Source organism: Equus przewalskii, chromosome 17, assembly GCF_037783145.1.
Source record: "Equus przewalskii isolate Varuska chromosome 17, EquPr2, whole genome shotgun sequence".
In the NCBI taxonomy this organism is placed as follows: domain Eukaryota; kingdom Metazoa; phylum Chordata; class Mammalia; order Perissodactyla; family Equidae; genus Equus; species Equus przewalskii.
In genome coordinates this window covers 46,190,655-46,215,216 of record NC_091847.1, presented here as the reverse complement: position 1 = coordinate 46,215,216, position 24,562 = coordinate 46,190,655, and the positions used below count along the sequence as shown (strand labels likewise).

The 24,562-nt window shown below is 34.1% G+C and overlaps 1 long non-coding RNA gene across 2 annotated transcripts in view; it reads right to left on the bottom strand.

The window, feature by feature from the left end:
* The window catches only part of LOC139076808 (uncharacterized), a 148,461-nt gene that overhangs the window by 25,414 nt on the left and 98,485 nt on the right, over positions 1–24,562 (bottom strand). For both annotated transcript variants that reach the window (XR_011528791.1, XR_011528792.1), the window contains exon 5: positions 2,369–2,596. This is a non-coding gene — a long non-coding RNA (uncharacterized lncRNA). The remainder of the gene's footprint in view (positions 1–2,368; positions 2,597–24,562) is intronic.

Genomic DNA, 24,562 nt, shown 5'->3' with positions numbered 1-24,562 from the left:
TCTTCTACTAAGTGTATGTCTTTGTATAAGTTGTGTACTGTTTTCTGTGTGTGTTAGTAGAAAAGAGTAAACACAATAAACTATATGTAAGGCAAAGCATCTTGCAAAAATTGGAACTGGCCATCACCTGTGGTCTCTCCTTATAGCTAGGTGGAAAGAGGGCTCAATATTGTATTCTAAAATGATGAATTAGACAAATGTTTTAAAGAGATAAGTTAACTTCTCTGAATCATTCCCTCATTTTCTAAGACATTAATTCTGTGGATGACCACCAATTTATAATAACACTAATAAGGAATACCTAAGATTCTAATAATGCTAAGAAAACAAACTAATATTATACAATAATATTCCATCGTTAAAGTAATTCTGGGCAATCAAATCATATGTATACAATGTACACTTTAAAAGGAAGATGTTAAGCTAAGAAGACATATGTAATAATTCTCAACTGAAAATAAAGAAGTCCTACTAATATAAACAGGAAGCCAAATCTGTGGAAAAAGTGAAGATTTGACTCACTCTCAAAGAAGCAGCCAGATGCCAGGACTCAGCAAAGAATCCATCTGTTGATAACCCAAATACTATAATTGGATGGACCTGAGACAGTGTTTTCTCCTTTTTGGTCCAGAAAGATTATTTGAACACATGAAATGTATCAAAATATTTCTGCTCTGAAGCCATAAAACAATACTAAAACAAATATTACCTTCTCCCTAGGAAACTATAAAGACCAAGTATAGAAATAACAATGTGTTAAACATACATTGCAAAGGATTTTGAATAGATTAAGTACAAGTACATTAATGTTTGGTAATCACCATATTTGTATATGTATTGTCTGCTGTTTAAAAGGTTTAAAATACTGGGATCAGTAACAAACAAGTAGCAATTATAGTTTTAGTAGTTCAAGAAATTCAATTCATTACATTTTTACCCATGTTCAAATGCTTAAAAAAATTATTTTCAAAGTTTTACGAAAACAAGATGTTTTATAAATTGAGTGTTAAGCTGAAATGCACACAGATGCAGTAGAGCAGATTCATCAATGTATAGTCCTTCATATATTACACAGAAATGAACAAATACTACCAGTTTGCATTTATGCATCTAATTTGATGTTTTTCAAATTACAAAAGGAAAGTATGCATTAAGTCAAATGAAAAAATTCAGAGTTGAGTAGAGCAAGATATCATCTTCTCATTCCACCCACCCACCAAACCGTACTTGCCTTGGATAATCCATATTAGTGGCCTGGTACACGCACTTTCACAACTTTCTCCCTGCTCATCCAAACCCACACCCAAAAGTGTACCCCCACTCAGGTATTTATTTTCAGAATTGACTCACACCATGTACCATATACCTTGATTTGTAATCTGCCTTTTCATGTTTCATTTTAAATAGCTATTTCCATATATCAGTAGATAGATATCAAACACTGATTTAAAACATAAGCTTTTCTACTTATGCATGTACACACACATGAATGTTTTATATAAATGCAAGGATACCATCACGGTACTTCTTTTTTTAGGTTGGCATTACTTGTTCCTTTTTCTTTTTTGCTTCTTCCACTCATCTCTTCCCTTGACCCAAATTACTCTCCCTGCCCTTCCATCCACCCTAGGGTGACACATATTAACAGTCTGATATAGATCAGAAAATGACCTGATGCTTTGGAAATGGCAGGGAGAGATGGAATTGCAATGAAGTACAAGGTATTACAAAAACATGTTGCCGTTATTAGTAGAGATTTTAATTATAATAATTTATTTAAAAAAATAGTTCTTATATATTAAGGCTATGGAATGTGTTAATCTGAGCTATAAAATAAAATATGTTAATTGAAAATATATTCCCTAAATGATTAAAAAGCAAGATGTAAAAAACATTTGAGTAAAAGTGTTTTTTAACCTTGTTTGAGATGTAAAAACTTAAACTCGTGTGAGGGAGATGCCAAACAGCACCTGTTTCTGGAGGGAGAAAAGCAGTTTACTTTCAGTTCTTAGCAGGCACAGAGAGAACACCAGGATTTGTTCCTCTGGCCACTCAAGTTTGAAACTCTGACCTCAGTTTGGAAGCTAAGTTTTGAAGCTACTTGCACATCACCTCATTTTAAAGCCACATGGAGACTAAGAAATAATCTAGTTCAACTGTTTTCATTTTTTTTAAATAGGGAAATTAAGGCCCAGAGAGGTTAAAATAGCTTGCCTAAGCTTTCAGAACTAATTAAAAGCAAATCTGGGACTCAAATTGAGGTCTCTGCTTTCAGTTCAAAAATTTTTGTTTGTTTTCTCTGTTTTCTTTACAATACTACTCAAAATCTCAGGCACAATGAAGAACGTATAAGAATCTGTACACAAACCTGTAGTCCCTTAGCAATGATCTGTTCCTTCAGACGTGTGATTAATAAGGACAGAAGCCTTTGGCGATGGCGTGAATACCCGCTAGCTCCACAGTTGTGAAAGCAAGCGATGGCTGCTGTGTCAGCTCTTAGCCATCTAGATTCTTGAATGGCAATTTCCAGTGATGTGTGGGTCCGTTATAGCTCCCAATTCTGTACCCCACTATTCTTGAAAGTCTGTAAAAGAGACTACATTAAAACGTGTTAGTTTCAGACATAGGTTCATCACACTCCTTTGAGTTTCTGAAGTCAACACAGGTGAATGAGCAAATAGTCAGGACACAGAAACCACATATCCAAACATATATATAAGCATACACAGAAAGATGCCAGAATTTTTGTTCACTAATTTTACTTTTTACACTTCAGTTCACTGTAGAATGGTTTATAGCAAAAATGATAGCACGAACTTTTCCTATTTAGGAAAATAAACTTGTAAGACCTTTAGCCAACTGTACAGTTAGAGGAAACAATCCTCACAAAAGACTGCCTTCATTTCTGACACCAAGTGCAAATTTGAAGGTCTCCAAGATTATCTTTAGTTTCTGTAATTCACTAGAAGGACCCACGGAACTTGCTGAAAGTTTCTATTCTTATATTTGTGGTTTATTACAGGGAAAGGATAAAATTATAATCAGCAAGGGGAAGAAGCACGTAGGGCAGAGCTCAGGAAAGGCATCAGTGCACACCTTCTGTTGTCCTCCTCTGATGCAGTCATGGACATGTTACTTTCCTGGCATCGAAGCGTGACAATACACACAGCATATTGCCAACCAAGAAAGTCAAACCAAGCCTCAGTGTTCAGAGATGTTGTCAGGGCTCCATTATGTAGCCATGATTGATTGATTGTCCAGGAGGATAATCCGAGTCAGCCGTCCCTCAGGAGGTCCACTGAGATGGTGTGACTCAAAAACCCCACCCTAAAGCACATTGTTGGTCTTTCTGATGTGGCCATCAGTGACCCAAGGTTCCAAGGCAGACAAAGACATTCCCACCATGCATCACAGCCCAAGAGCTTAGTGATTACCTCCTAGAAGCCCCAGGCAAAGGCCAGTCCTCTTTTTGGGGAAGTTAAATTCTTTATTACACAGAACTTCTTCTGTTGACAATGACCTAAGGAAAAGCTAATTTCAGAATTCTCAATGCTTTGCCCATCAGAGAGAGTTTCTGTCTATCTGTATGATTATAGACTAAAATTTGCATAGGGAAAATTAAGGGGAAAAAACACCTTTCTTACTTTTTCAAAAAAAAGAAAGGATTTTCATGTTGATATGATATGGTACAATTAGATCATTGGATTTCCATCATTTCACTCAGAGATGTCAAAGGAAGAAGACATTCTGACAAGGAGGCTGAGGGGGTTACTATGGAAAGTACTAAAACAAAAACTGTAAGTGACAGTACTTTTCACTAATAATGTTATTTATAATAGTAGTTTACCTTTTGAAAATAAGTAAAAGTAAAAACTGTCTGTTTTCCAGGGAGTAAGGAGGGGAGAAGGAACAAGCAGTAACTGGAAGATCAATATTTTTCTCACTTGGGGGTCAAAATTGCTAATACTGATCTGTAGACAAAGGAGACAACAGCAGATTGTCTAAAACCATAACCATACCCTTGTCTCTATACTCCCTTTTGAACAGTAATGTACACTAGAACCAGAATTAGAGTTTTAAAATATTATAACAATGTTATTTTCTTTGGGTAATAGACATTATACACAAAAGAACGAAAAACAACTAGATATATTTTCTCTTTTCTGTATTTAACTTTTCAGTGAAGACTTTGTAATAACATAGTCTATTGAATCTGATATGTTCTTGTATTTGAGGAAGCACAAGAAAAATGAGAAATGTAACATCAAAAAAGAAAAAAAATAGATATTGTGCAAAACATCTGAATAGTGACAATTTCTCTTATATAATTTTCAAATGATTATTATATTTTTCTCCAAAGAGATTTAGAAAACTTGTTCAGGAAATGTCCTCCAAATGTTCCCCTAAAACTGTAAGAAAGATGCCAAAATTACATGCGGCTCACCCTAACAAAATGACATTTTAACTAAGAATGTATTTTTAGAAATTGCAAGAAAAATACTTCGTGTTGTGGCCCCTGAACTTGAAGGAGGCTAGCTATGCACATAATCCCATAGATCCAGCGCATAGCAATAGAAAAGTTCGTTTCTTATTAACTACATGTTAGGGCTGATCTGATTCAGAAAAAAAAAAAAAAATCTAAGATTAATTCTCAAAATAAATGAGAAACATAGATGAATTTTTAATTTAATTTTGAATGCTAATGGCATCTTAGTTATATTAAAGTGTTAAAGTCTCAGGGAATGTTTTGCTTTCAATCAAATCCTTTGGGTCTGTTCCTTGCTTAGGCCTGACTGGCAAAAAAGCATAATGCATAGTTTTGGTTTTTTCACCAGATTGTTAACTTACTGAAGGGAGTAGGAAAAGGGAAAAGGAGAGTGAGAATGGATTTATCAGTAGACAGCGGGGATTGTCTGTCGCCCAGAAAGCCCCAAACCCACATTTTTCTTAGAGTGGACTAGTCTCTGTCTAGGTTTTCAAAACTTCTCATATGTCCCCAGACCTAGCTATTTCTTATTTCCCAGCTGTGACCTAATGACTTTTTTTCTGAGATATTCAACCCTCTTGCTCAACAAAAAATATAGACAGCAAAGAAGTACTGTCGTTGTTTTTAAGACTTTAAGTCTCTGTAGTAAGAATCTTTTCCTGTTTGCATATTTACTTCACTCCTTGAGGGCAGGCAGGGTCACTTAGAGGATAGAGCATGGGATTCAGATTCAAATCCAGGCCCAAAATTTACTGCTTTAATCTTGAAAGTTAATGTAAATTCTCAAAGTCCATCTTCTCCTCTCTAAAATAAGGATACTAATAACCTCCTTGCAAGTTCACGATTAGGATTAAAATGAAACAACATATGCCCCCTTTGTGTTACAATGCTCTCATACTAGAATGAAAGCCATAGCCTAAAGAAAGGCAACATGGAAGAGAATCTGCTTTGTTTCTTGACTAGGATGCTTCCTTCACTCAGACATAATTCCAACGGATACTGGAGCAGGAGACAAATATGAATGATCGATACTTGTCTGTACTCAGAACTGCCACTTCCCTTTGTCCACTAAGCCTTTAATACAAAACACTATCCATGCTTCCTGTTATCTGTAGGCTAAGTTCTTTCTGAACTCTCTCCTCAGAACTCTACAGAGAGCCCATTCAAGCTATATCACCTCAGCCCTGCTCTGGTAGGTCTGAGTTCTAATAGTGGAGGTAGTTCTTTCCTTCTGAAGCTCAGTGGCCCCAGGTAAATAGGCCTCTAGCTTTCCTGCCCCACCAGTTTGCCAGGCATATCTTGACACACCAAAATCTCTAAAACTCAACCTAGATTTTATGTTATTGTCATTTGTCTTAAATCTTGAAGATGTCAGCAGAGTCAGAACTATTTCTTACTTTATCTTTATCTCCAACTTCTTTTAGTGAATTGCTTTGTTCAATGTAGCTTCTTAATAATCTTTGTTAGAAAGACAAAGGGAAAGTAGTAAGCCATCCTTACCACTTGACTGCTCCTTTAACTTATTCAAATATAGCACATCCCAGCCTTATTTTAGGTCTGTGGCTCTCATCTGAATTTTCGTTTCTCACTTGGATCCTAGTAGTTCATGTTACTCACCCACAGAGACCCCTTGAGAGTTTACTTTTAGATTCAAGGGACTTGGTCAATATCATTGCTTGATAAGATGAAGGCAATTTGCAATGCAGTAGAGCTCTGGAAGGTAGGAATATTTGAGACTTGAACCTAGGAATTCCTTTGAGGGGAGGGTCAGGGAAGGTCACCACTTGGGGTCAGTGGTATCACATGGCCCAGGAAAGTTCCAACACCAGTGACTCCTTCCTTGGAGCCAGCAAACACCTCTAAGGGAAGAAGTAGATTTCTGCAGGACCCCAATTCACTCATAGCCTCCAGAAGTCCTACTCTACTTGCAAATCCTAAAGTCTGAGTTTCACTCTTGTTTCCTCAATCAACATCACCAGCAATATGATGCAGATATAATTCTTATAGTTAATGTATAGATTTTTTTTGAAAAAAGCAGGATACTTAGAAGTTAAGCCTATTTCCAACATAAAAGTCAGCCTATATTAGAAGCTGTCTTGAGCAACTGCTCCTCCCTGCCCTTTGTATCCCTCTGTAATGAAAGAATCTCTCTTACCATTACTCATAGCTTCCTCATTTCATCAACCCCAGTTTGACTATATCTCCTACAAGTCAATAACTACAGGCATTTTCTTCTATTAATCCTCATATTTGCCTTTGATTTCCAAGTTATTATAGCTATGAGGCAAAGGATATGAAGAACCTAAAATTCAAGTTGTTTCTTTTCTCTTTTTTCTGTCCTACTCAGTGTGAGGAGAATAAAATAACACACAAAAGGTATTAAATACAAATGTTTTAATAGTAGCATTAATTTCCACTTAAAATTACATTTATGTCCCAATCAAATTATGATTAAAGCAACAAAGAATTATACTCACTTTTAACTTAAAAACCAAGAAGAACAGATTTTTTTTCATTAGGAAATGATATTGACAATGCTTATTAAAATGAAATCAGCTGCCTTTGAATTTTATGAATATGATTATATGAATATCTCTAATCAGAATAAATAGTATGTGGGCTTCAGAGTCCTCATAAAATGGTGTTTAATAGTAATTAAATTTAAATTAGATAAATAAAATGTGTAAAGGGTGGGGCCAGCCCAGTGGCATAGTGGTTGAGTTCAGCATGACTTGCTTCAGCAGCCTGGGGTTCATGGGTTCAGATCCCAGGTGTGGACCTCCACCACTCATCAGCCATGCTGAGGTGGCAACCCACATACAAAATAGAGGAAGATTGGCACTGATGTCAGCTCAGGGCAACTCTTCCTCACCAAAGGAAACAAACAAACAAAAAGGTATAAAGAGAGATTTAGTACACTGAAAACTATAAAAGATTGTTGAAAGAAATCAAAGAAGACACAAAGAAATGGAACTATATTCCATGCTCATGGATTGGCAGAATTAACAGTTAAGATGTCCATACTTCCTAAAGCAATCTACAGATTTAATGTGATCCCTATAAAGGCCCAATGATAGTTTTCACAGAAATAGGACAAAGAATCCTAAAATTTATATGGAGCAAAAAAGACCCCAAATAACCAAAGCAACCCTGAGAAAAGAAGAGCAAGGCTGGAGCTATCACACTCCCTGATTTCAAAATACACTACAAAGCTATAGTTATCAAAACAGCATGGTACTGGCACAAAAACAGACACACAGATAAATGGAGCAGAACTGAGAACCAAAAATAAACCCGCACATCTATGGACAGGTAATTTTCAACAAAAGAGCCAAAAACATACAGTGGAGAAGGGAAAGTCTCTTCAATAAATGGTGATAGGAAAACTAGACAACCACATGCAAAAAAATGAAATTAGAACCTTATCTTACACCATACACAAAAATTAACTCAAAATTGGGTAAAGACCTGAAATCCTAAAAGTCCTAGAAGAAAACATAGGCAGTATGCTCTTCACCATAGGTCTTAGCAATATCTTTTTGAATATCATGTCTCCTCAGGCAAGAGAAACAAATAAATAAATAAATAAATGGGATTACATTAAACTAAAAAGGTTCTGCATGGCCAAGGAAACCATCAACAAAATGAAAAGAAAATTTAACAATTGGGAGAAGGTATTTGCAGATCACATATCTGATAAGGGGTTAATACCCAATTCAACAACAAAAAACCATACAACCCAATTAAAAAATGAGCAGAGAATATAATCAGACATTTTTCCAAAGAAGGTATACAAATGGCCAACAGGCACATCACAAAATGTTCAACATCATTAATTATTAGGAAAATGCAAATTAAAACCACAATGAGATATCACTTCACACCCATCAGAATGGCTACTACTCGGCCATAAAAGATGAAATCTTGCCATTTACAACAACATGGATGGACCTTGAGGGTATTATGCCAAGCAAAATAAGTCAAATGGAGAAAGCCAAATACTGTATGAGTTCACTCATGTGGAATATTTTTTTAAAAAGCAACAACAAACCCATAGACACAGAGAATATATTGGTGTTTACCAGAGAGGAAGGAGGAGTAGGAAGGGAAAAGGGGTAAAAGAACATATTTATATAGTGATGGATGGTAACTAGATTTTGGGTGGTGAACATGATGGAGTCTACACAGAAGTCAAAATATGATGATGTGTACCTGAAAGTTATATAATATTACAAGCCAATATTACCTCAATAAAAATTAATTAAATAAAAAAGTGGAAATAATACTAAATCAAAGAGATATAATGTCACAGAGCATTACTGGGAGGATTGAATATGACATACGTAAAGCAATTAACATTAATAAATATTAGAGTTTTTTTATTTCATTAGCTTTCTCCACATATGTGTAATCACTCCAAAAAGAATGTAGATTCCCTCCAAAAGATATCTTTCCCTCAACAAAAGGGACATACCTCAACATAATAAAAGTCATATATGACTAGCCCACAACTAATATCACACTTAACTGTGAAACAGTGAAAGCTTTTCCTCTAAGATCAGGAATAAGACAAGGGTGCCCACTCTCACCACTTCCATTCAACATAGTACTGGAAGTTATAGCCAAAGCAATTAGGCAAGAAAAAGAAAAAAAGCATCCAAATTGGAAGAGAAGAAGTAAAATTGTCTCTGTTTGCAGATGCCATGATGTTATATATAGAAAATCCTAAAGACTCCACCAAAAAAAGTTCAAACTAATCAATCAATGAATTTAGGAAAGTTGCAGGATATTAAATCAACACACAGAAATCAGTTGTGTTTCTATACACTAACAATGAATTACATGAAAAAGAAATTTAAAAGAAATGCCATTCACAATGGCATCAAAACCAATGAAATACTTAGGAATAAATTTACCCAAGGAGGTGAAATATCTGCACACCAAAAATTATAGGACATTAATGAAAGAAACTGAAGAAGACACAAATAAATGGAAAGATATCCCATGTTCATGGATCAGAAGAGTTAATATTGTTAAAATGTCTACACAACATAAAGCTATCTAAAGATCCAATCCCTATCAAAATTCCAATGGCCTTTTCACAGAAATGGAACAAACAATTCTAAAATTTGTATGGAACATAAAAGACTTTGAATAGCCAAAGCAATTTTGAGAAAGAACAAAGCAAGAGGCATCATGCTTCCTGATTTCAAACTATATAATCAAAACAGTATGGTAGTGGCATAAAAACAGACACATAGACCAATGGAGCAGAATCAAGATCCCAGAAATAAACCAACACATATATGGTCAACTAATATTTGACAAGGGAGCCAACTGAATACCCAATGGAGAAATGATACCCTCTTCAATAAGTGGTGTTGAAGAAATTAGATATTCACATGCAAAAGAATGAAATTGGACCTCAACCTTACACTATTTACAAAAATTAACCTGAAATAGATTATTAACGACTTAAATGTAAGATCTGAAACTGTAAAAGTCCTAGAAGAAAACATAGGGAAAAAGCTCCTTGACATTGGTCTTGGCAATGATTTTTTAGATATGACACCAAAAGCATAGGGACAAAAGCAAAAACCCGCAAGTGGGACTACATCAAACTAAAAGCTTCTGCACAACAAATGAAAAAAAAAACCCACAAACATACATAACCAACAAAATGAAAAGGCAAACTATGGAGGGGGAGAAAATATTGAAAATCATATATCTGATAATGGGTTAATAGTCAAAATACATATGGAAGTGATACAACTCAACAGCAAAAACAAAAAACACATAATCCAATTTAAAAATGAGCAAAGGACCTAAATAGATATTTTTCCAAAGAAGACATGCAAATGGCAGCAAGCACATGAAAAGGTGCTCAACATCACTAATCATCAGGGAGAAGCAAATCATAACCACAGTGAGATATCACTTCATACCTGTTAGGATGGCTATTATTCAAAGGACAAGCGATAAAAAGTGCCGCTGAGGACTGAAGAAAAGAGAAACTCTTATAGACTGTTGGTGGGAATGTAAATTGGTTCAGCCACCACCGAAAACATTATGGAGGTTCCCCAAAAAGTTAAAGTTAAAAATAGAGGCACCATATGATCCAGAAATCCTACTTCTGCACATATATCCAAAGAAATACCATATGATTCAGCAATCCTACTTCTAGGTATATGTCCAACAGAACTGAAAACAGGATCTCAAAGAGATACCTGCACTCTCATGTTCATTGCAGCATTATTCATAATGGTCAAGACATGGAAACAACCTAAGTGGACACTGACAGATAAATGGACAAGGAAAATGTGATATATATATATATATATATATATATATATATATATATATATAAAAGTAGAATAGAATTTTGTATCTACATTCTATATAAATAGAAGATAATAAAATATATACGTATGAAATAGAATATAATTCTGCCATGAGAAAGAAGGAAATCCTGCCATTTGCAACAACATGGACGAAACCTGAGGGCACTATGCTAAGTGAAATAAGCCAGACAGGAAAAGACAAATATGGTATGATCTCACGTATATATGTAATCTAAAAATCCCAACTCACAGAAATAGAGAGATGTTGGTTAAAAAAGTACAAACTTTCAGACATAAGAAATAAGTTCTGGGGATCTAACATATAGCATGGTGACTACAGTTAAGAACACTGTATTGCACACCTGAAAGTTGATAAGAGAGTTTATCTTAAGTGTTCTCACTACAAAAACAAACAAGCAAACAAATAAACAAAACCATCAAGTCCTGATTTCTTGGCCACAAAACTGAAGCATGCCAACATGGCAAAAACAACATCTCCATGAGTGGTAAGCTCATCCTCATTATAGACATGAACACGTACCTTCCTCAAAGTTCAAGATATCATTCTTGCTGAAACTATAAGGACCAGTGAAGTTATTTCCCTCCAAGTCTTCTGTTTCCCATCTGCCTAGTTCTGTGCTACATCCAGGTCCTATGAGAGTATATACTATCCGTGTTAAATTGCATTCCCTCCCCACAGCTCATCACCTCTAATTTTGTATTTGCTATTTTCTTTAAGGCCCTCAATCTTAGATTTCTGTGCCCTTTTCCTCTTAGATTCTGACCTCTGCTCCTTTCCTCTAGGCACAAATTCAAACTTTTCTACTCTCTTACCACCTTTATCAACCCTGCTTTTGGAAACAGAGTTGATAAAAAAATCAATCCATTGAATTTTAAGCACTTTATCTGATAAGATTTTATAGGTCACCTCTCTTAGGTACCTTCACACAATAACTGTTCAAACAGAGCCAAATAAATACATTTCTGTACTCTCTGCAATGGGGTCTTGTAAGGTCACAATTCTTCCCAAAATGATCTATAGTTCAATAAAACCGTATCAGAACCCCAGCAGCCATTTTTGAAGAAATTGGTAAACTGATTCTAAAATTTATTCACACCTATGAAAGACCCAGAATAGCCAAAACAATTTTGAAAACAGAAGAACAAAGTGGGAGACTTTACATTTTCCAAATTCAAAACTTACTCTAAAGTTGCATTACTGAGAATTGTGTGATACTGGCGTAAAGATAGATATATAGATCAGTGCAATATAATTGAGGTCTAAAAACAAACTCTAACAGCACAAAGCAATTACATAGAAAGGGGAAAAGTGATAGAAAAATATCAATGAAACCAATAGAATTGTTTTACAAACCTCAATAAAACTGGTAAACCTCTGGCCAGATTGATGAGAGAAAAAGGTACAAATTAACAATATAAGACATGAAAGAAGGCACATCAATACAGAACCCACCAACTTTAAAACGATCTAAGAAATATTATATAAAAAGACTCTATGCCAAAAGTATGACAGCTAACATGAAGTGGACAAATTTATCAAAATACACAAATTACCCAAACTGATGCAAAAGAAGAGAAAATCTCAATAGCCATATATATTAAAGAATCTGAATTTATAATTTAAACCTTTTTTTATAATCAACTTCATGAAAACTCTAGTATAAACCTAAGGCTTGCAACAGTCCAAGGAATGTTTATTCAAGAAAAATGGCTGAATATCAGTAAGAGTGGCAAGCTTTGTGGCATTTTACTTGTTCTATCCAATCCTATTCTCCCCAAATCCACAGTAAATTTAAAAGTGAAAAACGTCAGTCCAGCAGCCATTAGAAAGGGAAGTTGCAGTGCTCCAAGAAGCTCCATCCCAAGAAAAGACTTACTTACATGAGAGCTTCCTGGAAAAGTCCCATTCACAGGATTTGTTATTATTTGTAGTTTGTCAATGCTTGCTCAATAGGAAAATCCCTATCCTAAGGACATTTATGGAAAAAAATCAACACCAATTGATTACAGTGCAGCTGTCTGAAGCAGCAACAGCAGTTGGGGTAAACAAGAACTGGCAAAAAAAAAAAAAAAAAAGGAAAATTTGGGGAATGAGATGTCCATAGGCAATTTTATAAAACTCTGACATATTCCTGAGGATTTAGAAGCCCACACACATGTACAAGGCTGTGAACATGCTCAGAAAAGAACTCAGAAGACCCCAATCTCACCTCTGGTTGACCTTGAGGCTTTGGACAAGCAGAAAGTGAAATTAAGAAAGAATTGTAAGAGCACTGAAGACACATACCAACACAATACAGAGCACCTCAGCAAAGGGTGAAAGACTTACTGGTTCAAGGTACTTAAAGAAATCTCTGTCCAATAATTGGCTGACTTCTAAGCTAACTGAGTAGAGGCTTCAGTGGCCAAACAGATTTTTCAGAACTAGCCTGGGAAAGTTAAGAAACAAGTAGCAGCAACAAGAACAACAATGGCAAACCGTAGGGAGGTGGGGTGGAGGCCAGCAATGAGGAAGCTGATCTTAGAATTGTGGTATTATTTTAAATGCCCAGTTTTAGACAAAATTTTATGAGACAAGCAAAGAAATAAGATAGTGTATCCCATACACAGGAAACAAAGCAGTCAGTAGAAGCTGTCGCTGAGGAAGCCCAGATGTGGACTGATAAGATGAAGACTTTGAAACAATTATTATAAATATGTTCAAAGAACTAAAGAAAACTACGTCTAAAAAATTAAAGGAAATGTGAGAATGATGCCTTACCATACAGTGAATATCAATTAAGAGGCAAAAATTGTATAAAAGAACTAAGTAGGAATCCTATAGTTAAAAACTACAATAACTGAAATAAAAACTTCACTAGAGTGGCTTGACAGTAAATCTAAATGACAGAAAAGCAATCAGTGAAGCTGAGAATATCCTGTCAGAGGTGCACTAAGAAAAAATAATTAAGAAATATAAACAGAGCCTATGGATCCACAGGATACTATAAAATGTACCAAATACTCACAATGGGCGTTCCAGAAGGAGAGGAGAGAAAAGAAGACCTAAAGAAAAAAATGGTTGAAAATTTACCAAATTTAATGTAAAACATTATTCTACATGAATAGGGGCTCAATGAACTCCTGGTAAGATAAATTCAAAGACATTCTAACTAGACATACACAATCAAACTGTCAAAAGACAAAGAGGGAATCCTAAAATTAGCAAGAGACAAATATCTCATCACATGTAAGAGATTCTTAATAAGGTTAACAACTAACTTCTTATCAGAAACCATGGAGGCCCAGAGAGCAGTGGGATGACATATTGAAAGGGCCGAAAGAAAAAGAATGTCAGCCATGAATTCTTATTTCATCAAAATTATACTTAAAAAATAAAACAGAAATCAAGACATTCCTGGATTTAAAAAAAAACACTATAAAATCTGATACTAGCGGATCTATCTTACAAGAAAAATTACAGAATCCTTCAGGCTAAAATGCAAGGACACTAGGCAGTAGTTAGAATCTGCATAAAGAATAAAGAACATGAGTAAAGGTAGCTCCATAGATAAGTATAAAAGACAATATGCATGTATTTTTGTTTGTGACCCATTTCTTCCTCTGATTTAAAATACAACTGCATAAAGCCATAATTTTAAATCTGTTTTTGAAGGGCTTATGAGGTTTAAAGATATAATTTGTAATGACAATAATAACCCAAAGGAGAAGAGAGAGAATAGAGCTAGATAGTAACAAAGTTTCTGTATAATTTAGAAATTAAGTTGGCATTAATTCAAATTAGATTCTCTTGAGTTAAGATGTTAATTTTAATCCTGAGGGCAACCACTAAGAAAACTGAAATAAACATAAATATATACACACACACATATGCACACACAAATGAATTAAATGGTAGATTATAAAATACCTATGTAACACAAAAGAAAGCAATAATGGAGTATAAGAGGGGAAAAAAGAAAAAAATCATGTAGAAAACAAGGTTCAAATTGACAGATATAAAACTTACATTATTAGTAATTAGATTAAGAATAAATAAATTTTTAAAAATCTCCAGTCAAAAGCAGAGATTGGTAGAATGGATAAAACATGATCCAAATATGTGTTGCATATAAGAGATAAACTTCACCTGCAAAGAAAAAGATGTTGACAATAAAAGGATAGATATATATATATGATGAAAACAGTAAATAAAAGAGAGAAATAGTGGCTATTCTAAGATCAGGCAAAATAGACATTAAGACAAAAATTTTTATCACAGACAAAGAACATTTTATAATGATAAGATTAATCCATCAAGAAGACATAACAATTATAAACATATATATACACCTAATAATAAAACACCAAAATACACGAAGCAAAAACTGACAAAATTAAAGAGGAAATAGACAGCTGAAAATAATAGTTGGCGATGTCAATAGCCCACTTGCAGTAACACAGAAAAATTAAAAAGAAGATCAACCTGGAAACAGAAGAGTTGAATAGCACTATAAAGTAACTAGACCAACAAACATATATAGAACATTACAACCAACAACAGCAGAATACACATTCTTCACATATGCATATGTAATATTCTCCAGGATAAATCATATGTCGGCCATAAAAGAAGCCTCAATAAATTTAAAATTTAAAATGATTTAAATCACACAAATTATTTTGTTCAACCACCATGAAATTAAATTAGATATAAAATACAGAGAGTTAGGAAACTCACAAATATGAGAAAATTAACAAAAACATTTGTAAATAACATATGAGTTAAAGAATATATTACAAGGAAGGTAAATTAAAAAATGCTTTGAGATGAAAACAAAACAGAACATACGAAAATATAGGGTAGACAGCTAAATCAAGGCTTAGAGTAAAATTCATAGCTGTCTATGCCTATCTTAGAAAAGAATGATCTCAAATCAATTACCTAACCTTCCATCTCAAGAAACTAGAAAAAGAAGAGCAGACTAAACCCAAAAGAAGCAGAAGGAAGAAAATTAAAATGTTAAGAATGGAAATAAATGAAATAGAGAATAGAAAACAATGGTAAAAACTATTTTCAAATCATACATCTGATGAGGACTTATGTTCTGAATATATAATGAAACTTTAAAATTCTATGACAAGACAAATAACACACAGTTTAAAAAGGGAGACAAGAATCTGAATAGATACTTCTCTGCAGAAGATATACAAATGGTTGGTAAGTACGTGAAAAGATGTTCAAAATCATCAGTCTTTAGGGAAATGCAAACCAAAACCACAATAACATACCACTCACATCTACGAGGATGCCTAAAATAAAAATGACAGACAGCAACAAATGTTGATGAGAATCTGGAGAAACTGGAACCCTCATTCCTTGCCAGTAAAAATGTAAAATAGTACAACCACTTTGGAAAACATTTTGGCACTTTCTTAAAAAGTTAAAGTCACTACATGATTCACAATTATACTCCTAGGTATATACCTCAAGGAAACTAAAGCATATGTCTGCACAAAAACTTATACACAAATGTTCATAACAGCATTACTCATAATAGCCAAAAAGTGGGAAAAACCCAAATGTTTATCAACTGGTGAATGCATAAATCAAATTTAATATATCTATATTATTTGTTAATAAAAAGGAATGAAGTACTAATATATACCACAATAAATATGAACCTTGAAAACATGGTAAGTGTGAGAATCAGTCACAGAACACCATGTGTTGTATGAATCTATTTATATAAAATGTCCAGAATAGGCAAATCCTTAGAGATGGAAAGTGGATTGGCAGTTTCCAGACACTGTGGGTAGAGAGAAATGGGAAGTGATGGGCATAAGAATAGGCAGGCAAAGAATGAGTGGGGTTTTTGGGGGGAGTGATGAAAATGTTCTAAAATTAGATAGATGTAATGATGCAGAACTCAGAATATACGAAATGACCCACCAGTATACTTTAAAAGGGTGAATTTTATGGTATCAGAGTTATATCTCAATAAAGCTGTTCTAAAAGGTATATTGACAAATAGAATACAGAAGTATATATGAAAGGACAATACGCCTTGACCAAGTAGATTTTATCCTAGAGTTTTCCTCTTTGCAAGTCCAGAACCTCAATTTTATCAGTATACTCAGATCTAATGGTATTTTTACTTTAGCACAGTTGAGATATATTCACAAAAGAGCATACATAAAACCATAGCATTAATTTATCATCTAAAGTGAGAGAACCCCATTCGTAAATATTTACCCAAGAGACATGAAAATTTACATAAACGCAAACATTTGTTTGTGAATGTCTACAGTGACTTTGCCTGTAATCACCAAAAACTAGGAACAGTCCAGATATCCTTTAATAAATGAATATATATGCAAACAATAATACATCCACATATGAGATATTGCACAGAGATAAAAAGAAACAAACTGCTAATACACATTTCAAAATGGATGAACCTGAAACACACTATAATAATGAAAGTAGTCATAATACTGGATGTTTTCATTTATATGGCTATCTGGAAAGAGCAAAAATAAGAGAAGAGAAAACATGGTGGTCACCAGTGGCTAGGGGTGGAGGCAGTGATTAAGTACAACAGAGTAGAAGGGAAATTTTTCAAGTGGTAGAACTGTTTTCTATCTTGATTTTGGTGGTGGTTACATAATTGCATATGTCAAAACTCAGAGAACTTTACACGAAAAAGAGTGAATTTTACTGTATGTAAACTATACTATATAAAAATGAATAAACGGAGGAGGTAGATACATAGACACAGAGGCAGAGACAGACATAGGATAAGATAGATAGCATAGATAGATAGGATGGATGGATGGATGGATGGATGGATGGACAAATGGACAGATAAGGTAGAGTTTTCCATGCTTCTTCACTTTTTCATGTCCTGTATCCATATATATGTGTCTATGTATATATATTCTTACATATATGTATATATATATATGTATATATATCCTGTGTTGATATTTGTAAAAGACACTAAAAAATGCAATCAACCTAAACCTATGTCCCTATATTCCTAATTGCATTCATCTGTCAAAAGACAAGTACCTCTGAGGGGAGTACACTGCACCTGTGTTTCTGGAGAATAGATACCCTTAGGGAGAATGGGAAGAATGGGTTGGATGGATCACCGTCAACAAATGGAGGAAGCTATACACAGGAGAAACGCTAAAGACACACCTGGTTGCATCATAACCCTCTCTGAAAACTTGCTTTTTGTAACTAATGTAAGTACCTACATGATGCCGCACCCTGGGGATGGAGAGAAGGAAGCTGAAGTTTTCTACTTTTTATGTCCTCTATGCTGGACTTCTTCTTGAGGCTATCATTTCTGCCTCTCCTCATCCATATTTTTAGAACTTCCTTCCTAATCAGTAATTTGTAGCCACAAACTGAAATTAACACCACCTCCATGTCTTATCTTTGGAAGTGGGCAAGCACAAGGTACCCATCTGTCTCATTCTCCAATTCTATTTACTAAAAATAACCTCCACACCTGAAAGGAACAAGAGGAATTTGCAGGTCTTAATAACTGATAAGGAAAAGAATGTAATTTCCAGAAAGCTCTGCAAAGCAATGGAGAGTAAAATAAAACTAAAATAAAGATAATTTCAAAACAACAACATTCTTCTAAAGAGTCCACTTGGAGCAGACCATGGGATGAAGGCTCATTCATCACTCTGGTACTCATCAGCTTATGAAAAATTATAGTATTAAAAAGGCCTACTGTCTCTTACAGATATAAAGCCAGAAAATCAATTTATGAATCACGAGAAGTAATGGTAAGTACTAGCAAAGAGGCAATTTGCAAGCCTTTAAGCTTCCTTTTACCCATTCTTAATGGCATGGGGGAAGCAGGGTGTTTTGGATCAAAATAACATTTTTATTTAGAGTGGTTTAGAATGAGTTTTCCAATCTACAAAATCTAGGAATTCTTTTAGTCCTTAGTAGGGAAGAATTTTCTTTTAAGTAGATGAGCTTGTCTTAGGCAAAATTTGGAAGCTGAAATTAGTCATTTTTACTTGGCTCCAAATTGTGCCTTTTAGGATCCTTGGTAAGGGCCAAAGCATACATAAAACTTAGTGGCAATTTTTCGCCAGAGATAAAAGATTTCTAGTTAACTGGGTTTTCAAAAACTACTAATTTTGATTCAACATTTCCAAATACCGTCTCTTTTGAAACTTTTATATATCCTTATACATTTTTCAATTTAAGTTCTTTTTCTTTCATCCTTTTCATTTCTGAATAGATTTTAGGCATTTTTTTTTGCCAGTTCTGTATTACGAAGAGTAGAGAAAGCACTGTATACATAAAAATGATAACACAATAAAGTATTTATTGGCTTTAAGTGAAAAAAGCCAGTTACTAACCACTAATTCAGAGACTACTTTAATTTTTAAATTTTTTTTCCAATTTTTCTTATTGTAAAATACTGTAAGATAAAATTCGCCACCTTAGCCATTTCTAAGTGTATAGTTCAGCGATATTAAATACATTCATAAGGTTGTGCAACCATCGCCAACATTCATCTCTGTACCTCTCTTTATCTTGCAAAACAAACTCTGTACCCATTAAATAATAACTCTCCATTCTCCTCTGCCCCTAGCCCCTGGAAATCACCATTCTACTTTCTGTCTCTATGATTTTGTCTACCCTAAAACCTCACATACGTGGAATCATATAGTATTTGTCTTTTTGTGACTGGCCTATTTCGCTTAGCATAATGTCCTCAAGGTTCATCCATGCTGAAGCACATGTTAGAATTTCCTTCCTTTTGAAGGCTGAATAATATTCCATTGTATGTAATACCACATTTTGTTTATCCACTCATCGATGGACACTTGGGTTACTTCCATATTTTAGCTATTGTGAATAATGCTGCTATGAACTTGAATGTACAAATATCTCTTCAAGATTCTGCTTTCCATTCTTTTGGGTCTATATCCAGAAGTGCAATAGCTGGATCACATGGTAATTCTATTTTGAATTTTTTGAGGAACTACCATACCATTTTCCTCAGCAGCTATACCATTTTACATTCCCACTAACAGTGCACAAGTGTTCCAATTTCTCCACATTCTCACCAACACTTGCTGTTTTCTCTTTTTTTGATAGTAGTCATGTAAATAGGCATGAGATAGTATCTTATTGCGCTTTTGATTTGCATTTCCCTAATGATTAGTGATGTTGAGCATCTTTTCATCTGCTTGTTGGCTATTTGTTTATCTTCTTTGGAGAAATGTCTATCAAATCTTTTGCCCATTTTTTAATAAGGCTACATAACAACATTTTGGTCAGTGACAGACCGCATATATGATGATGGTCCCATAAGATTAGTATCATACAGCTTAGGGGTGTAGTAGGCTATACTATTAGGTTTGTGTATGTACACTGGATGATGTTTGCACAACAATGAAATCACCTAATGACACATTTCTCAGAACTATCCCTGTTGTTAAGCAATGTATGACTGTGTTTGTTTTATCGTTGCTGAGATTTAGGAGTTCTTTATACATTCTGGACATTGATCCCTTATCAGGTATATGATTTGCCAATGTTTTCTCTCATTCTGTAGGTTGTCTTTTATTCTACTGATATTGTCTTTTGATGCACCATTTTTAATTTTCATGAAGTCCAATTTGTCTATTTTTTCTTTTGTTGCCTGTGCCTTTGGTGTCATATCTGAGGAATGATTGCCAAGTCCAACACTGTGAAATTTTTGTCCTATGTTTTCTTCTGAGTTTTATAGTTTTAGGTCTTACATTTAGGTCTTTGACTTATTTTGAGTTAATTTTTGTATACAGTGTTAGGGAAGGACCCAATTTCATTCTTTCGTATGTGGATATCAGTTTTCCCAGCACCATTTGTTGAAAAGACTGTACTTGTCAAAAATCCTTTGAGCATATATGCAAGAGTTTATTTCTGGGCTTTCTATTCTGTTCTGTTGGTCTATATGTCTATTTTTATGCCAGTACCACTCTGTTTTGATTACTGTAGCAATGTAGTAAGTTTTGAAATCAGGAAGTGTGAGTCCTCTAGCTTTGTTTTTCTTTTTCAAAATTGTTTTGGCTACTGGCGTACTCTTGAGATGCCATATGTATTTTAAGATGGGTTTTTCTATTTCTGCAAAAAAAAAATCATTGGGATTTTGATAGGAATTGCATTGAATCTGTAGATTTCTTTGGGTAGTTTTGATATATTAACAATATTAAGTCATGCAATTCATGAACATGGGATGTGTTTCCATTTCTTTATGTCTTCTTTAATTTCATTCAGCAATGTTTTGTACTTTTCAGTGTACAAATCTTTCACCTCCTGGGTTAAGTTAATTCATTAGTATTTTATTCTTTTTGAGGCTATTGTAAATGGAATTGCTTTTGTAATTACCTTTTCAGATTATTCGTTGTTAGTATATAAAAAGGAAACTGATTTTTGTGTGTTGACTTTGTATCCAGCTACTTTGCTGAATTCATTTATTAATTCTATCAGATATTTTGTGGAATCTTTAGGATTTTCTATATATAAGATCCTATCATCTGTGAACAGAGATACTTTACCTCTTCCTTTCCAATTTAGATGCCTTTAATTTATGTTTAATGCCTAACTGCTCTGGCTAGAACTTCAAGTACTATGTTTAACAGAAGTAGTGAAAGCAGGTATCCCTGCCTTGTTTCTTATCTTAGAGGGAAAGCTTCCAGTCTTTCACTACTGAATATAATGTTTGCTGTGGGTTTTTCATATAAAGCTTTTATTATATTGAGGTAGTTTCCTTCTATTCCTACTTAGTTAAATGCTTTTTATCATAAAATGTGTTGATTTTGTCAAATGCTTTTTCTGCACCAATTAATATGACCACGTGGTTTTTCTTCCTTAATTCTGTTAATGTGGTGTATTACACTGATTGATTTTCATATGTTAAATAATCCTTATATTCCATAAAATGATTTATTGCAAGAATAAATCCCATTTGGTCATGATGTATAATATCTTTAATATGCTCCTCAATTCAGTTTGCTAGTATTTTGTTGAGGATTTTTGCATCAATGTTCACGAGGCATAGTGATCTGTAGTTTTCTTTCCCTTTAGTGTCTTTGTCTGTCTTTGGTATCAGAGTAATGTAGTATATATCAGAACTTCATTCCTTTTTATTAACAAATAATATGGATATATTACATTTTATTTATGCATTCATCAGCTGATGAACATTTGGGTTTTTTCCACTTTGTGGCTATTATGAGTAATGCTGTTACGAACATTTGTGTATAAGTTTTTGTACAAACAAAAATGAATGAGTTGGGAAGTGATCCTTCCTCTTCAGCTTTTTGGAAAAGTTTGAGAAGTGTTGGTAGTAGTTCTTAAGCGTTCAGTGGAATTCACCAGTGAAGCCATCAGGTCCAGGGCTTTCTTTTTGGGGAGGTTTTTGATTACTGATCAATCTTTTTACTATTTACAGGTCTATTCAGATTTTCTATTTGTTTCTGATTTAGTCGTAGTAAGTTTTTTGATGCTAGAAATTTGTCCATTTCATCTAAGTCATCCAGTTTATTGGCATTCAATTGTTCGTAATATTCTCTTATAACCTCTTCATTTCTTTAGAATCATTAGTAATGTCCCCACTTTCATTTCTGTGTTTAGTAATGAGTCTTCTTTCTTTTCCTCTTAGTCCATCTAGCTTAAAATTTGTCAATTTTGTTGATCTTTTCAAAGAACCATCTTTTAGTTTCGTTGATTTTCTCTATTGTTTTTCTATTTTACTTATCTCTGCTGTGATCTTTATTATTTTCTTCCTTTTGCTAGCTTTGGGTTTAGTTTGTTCTTTTTCTAGTTCCTTACAGTGGAAAGTTAAGCTGTTGATTTGAGATCTTTCTCGTTTTTTTAATGTAAGCATTTATAGCTGTAAATTTCCCCTTTAGCACTACTTTTGTGTATCCCATAAGTTTTGGCATGTTGTGTTTTCATTTTCATTCACCTCTCTGTTTTGTAACTTCACTTGTGATTTCTTCTTTGAACTATTAGTTGCGTAAAAGTGTGTTTAATTTCCACGAATTTTTGAATTTCCCAGTTTTACTTGAGTTATTGATTTCTAACTTCATCTGTTATGGTCAGAGAAGCTACTTTGTACGATATCTATGTTTTAAAATCTATTGCGATTTAACTTGTTCCCTAACATATGGTCTATTCTGGAAAATGTCCCATGAGCATTTGAGAGGAGTGTGTATGCTGTTGTTGTTGGATAGAGAGTTCTGCATATGTCAATTATATCTAGTTGATTTACTGTGTTGTTTAAGTCCTTTGCTTCTTGCTTATCTTCTGTCTGGGTGTTCTATCCACTATTGAGTGTGGGCTACTATAGTCTCCAATTATTACTGTAAAACTGTCTATTTCACCCTTCAATTCTGTCAGTTTTTGCTACATATATTTTGATTGTCTCTTATTAGGTGCATAAATATTTATAATTGTTATAGCTTCTTATTGTATTGAAATTTTTATTAACATAATTTCCTTCTTTGTCTCTCGTAACATTTTTCTATTTAAAGTCTGTCTTCTCTGGGGCTGGCCCCATGGCTGAGTGTTTAAGTTCGCACGCTCCACTGCAGGCGGCCCAGTGTTTCGTTGGTTCGAACCCTGGGCGCGGACAGGGCACTGCTCATCAAACCATACTGAGGCAGCGCCCCACATGCCACAACTAGAAGGACCCACAACGAAGAATATACAACTATGTACCGGGGGGCTTTGGGGAGAAAAAGGAAAAAAATAAAATCTTTAAAAAAATAAAGTCTGTCTTCTCTGATATTAGTATAGCCATACCTGATTTATTTTGGTTACTATTTATGTGGAATACCTTTATCATCTAGTCACTTTCAATCTGTTTGTGTCTTTGGATCTAAAATGGGTCTCTTATAGACAGTATATGGTTGGATCATATTTTTTACCCATTCTGTAAATATCTGTCCTTTATTGGAAAGTTTAACATATTTACCATTAAAGTAATTTCTGATAAGGAGGGACTTCTGTCATTTTGCTATTTGTTTTCTATACGCCTTATAGTTTTTTGTCCCTCATTTCTTGCATTAGGGTCTTCTTTTGTATTTAGATGATATTTTGTAGCAAAACATTTGAATTCCTTTCTCATTTCCTTTTATATATATTCTCTAGCTATTTTCTTTGTGATTATCATGAGGATTACATTTAACATCCTACAGTCATAACACTCAAATTTAAATTTATACCAGCTTAACTACAGTAACATAAAAAATCTCTGCTCCTTTAACAGCTCTATCTACACCTCTTTTGGAGGTTGTTGTCGCAAAATTACATCTTTATACATTGTGTATCCCAAAACATGAATTAATAATTCTTTTAAATGTCTCTTAAATTATGTAGAGAACAAAATGTGGAGTTACAAACTAAAGTTACAGCAAAAGTAGCTTTTAAACTAATATATTTTTTAATGTATTAGTCTCTTAAATGACGTAAAAAATAAAAAGAGGACTTATAACCCATTGTTACAATAATAATAGCTTTTATAGTTGCCCATGTCTTTACCTTTATTGAGATCCATATTTCTTTATATGGCTCTGAGTTACTATCTAGTGTCCTTTCATCATTTCATCTTGCAGGACATCCTTGAGCATTTCTTTGCATGCGAAGATTTTTTTCGTGAAAACTGGACATTCGAATCTAATAACGCGGTAACTCTATGAACAG